Consider the following 2,235-nt stretch of genomic DNA (forward strand, 5'->3'; position numbering starts at 1 on the left):
GAGAAATCTATATGCAGGTCAGGAAGCAAAAGTTAGAACTGGACATGGAACAACAGACTGGTTCCAAATTGCAAAAGGAGTACGTCAAGGCTGTATATGGTCACCCTGATTATTTAACTTATATGAAGAGTACATCATGAGAAACGCTGGACTGGAAGAAACACAAGCTGGAATCAAGATTGCCAGGAGAAATATCAATAATCTCAGATATGAAGATGACACCACCCTTATGGCAGAAAGTGAAGAGGAACTCAAAAGCCTCTTGATGAAAGTGAAAGTGGAGAGTGAAAAAGTTGGCTTAAAGCTCAACATTCAGAAAACGAAGATCATGGCATCGGGTCCCACCACTTCATTGGAAATAGAGGCGGAAACAGTGGAAACAGTGTCAGACTTTATTTTTCTGGGCTCCAAAGTCATTGCAGATGGTGACTGCAGCCATGAAATTAAAAGATGCTTACGCCTTGGAAGGAAAGTTATGACCAACCTAGGTAGCATATTCAAAAGCAGAGATATCAATTTGCCAACAAAGTTTCGTCTAGTCAAGGCTATGGTTTTCCCTGTGGTAACATATGGGTATAAGAGTTGGACTGTGAAAAAGGATGATCAGATCAGATCAGTCGCTCAGTCGTGTCCGACTCTTTGCGATCCCATGAAACGCAGCACACTAGGCCTCCCTGTCAAACACCAACTCCCGGAGTTCACTCAGACTCACGTCCATCGAGTCAGTAATGCCATCCAGCCATGTGATCCTTAGTTGTCCCGTTCTACTCTTGCCCCAATCCCTCCCAGCATCAGAGTCTTTTCCAATGAGTCAACTCTTTGCATGAGGTGGCCAAAGTACTGGAGTTTCAGTTTTAGCATCATTACTTTCAAAGAAATCCCAGGGCTCCTTCAGAATGGACTGGTTGGATTTCCTTGCAGTCCAAGGGACTCTCAAGAGTCTTCTCCAACACCACAGTTCAAAAGCATCAATTCTTTGGTGCACAGCCTTTTTCACAGTCCAACTCTCACATCCATACATGACCACAGGATAAACCATACCCTTAATTAGACGGACCATTGTTGGCAAAATAATGTCTCTGCTTTTCAACATGCTATCTAGGTTGGTCATAACTTTTGTTCCAAGGAGTAAGCGTCTTTTAATTTCATGGCTGCAGTCACCATCTGCAATGACTTTGGAGTCCAGAAAAATAAAGTCTGACACTGTTTCCACTGTTTCCGCCTCTATTTCCCATGAAGTGATGGAACCAGATGCCATGATCTTCGTTTTCTGAATGTTGAGCTTTAAGCCAACTTTTTCACTCTCTGCTTTTACTTTCATTAAGAGGCTTTTGAGTTCCTCTTCACTTTCTGCCATAAGGGTGGTGTCATCTGCATATCTGAGGTTATTGATATTTCTCCCGGCAATTTTGATTCCAGCTTGTGTTTCTTCCAGTCCAGTGTTTCTCATGATTTACTCTGCATATAAGTTAAATAAACAGGGTGACAATATACAGCCTTGACCTACTCCTTTTCCTATTTGGAACCAGTCTGTTGTTCCATGTCCAGTTCTAACTGTTGCATCCTGACCTGCATACAAATTTCTCAAGAGGCAGATCAGGTGGTCTGGTATTGCAATCTCTTTCAGAATTTTCCACAGTTTATTGTGATCCACACCCTCAAAGGCTTTGGCATCGTCAATAAAGCAGAAATAGATGTTTTTCTGGAACTCTCTTAATTTTTTGACGATCCAACGGATGTTGGCAATTTGATCTCTGGTTCCTCTGCCTTTTCTAAAACCAGCTTGAACATCAGGAAGTTCACAGTTCACATATTGCTGAAGCCTGGCTTGGAGAATTTTGAGCATTACTTTACTAGCATGTGAGATGAGTGCAATTGTGCGGTAATTTGAGCATTCTTTGGCATTGCCTTTCTTTGGGATTGGAATGAAAACTGATATTTTCCAGTCCTGTGGCCACTGCTGAGTTTTCCAAATTTGCTGGCATATTGAGTGCAGCACTTTCACAGCATCATCTTTCATGATTTGAAAGAGCTCAACTGGAATTCCGTCACCTCCACTAGCTTTGTTCGTAGTGATGCTTTCTAAGGCCCACTTGACTTCACATTCCAGGATGTCTGGCTCTAGGTCAGTGATCACACCATCATGATTATCTGGGTCATGAAAATCTTTTTTGTACAGTTTTTCTGTGTATTCTTGCCATCTCTTCTTAGTATCTTCTGCTTCTGTTAGGTTCA

The sequence above is a fragment of the Bison bison genome, unplaced genomic scaffold (genome assembly GCF_000754665.1).
Source record: "Bison bison bison isolate TAMUID 2011002044 unplaced genomic scaffold, Bison_UMD1.0 scf7180017848389, whole genome shotgun sequence".
In the NCBI taxonomy this organism is placed as follows: domain Eukaryota; kingdom Metazoa; phylum Chordata; class Mammalia; order Artiodactyla; family Bovidae; genus Bison; species Bison bison.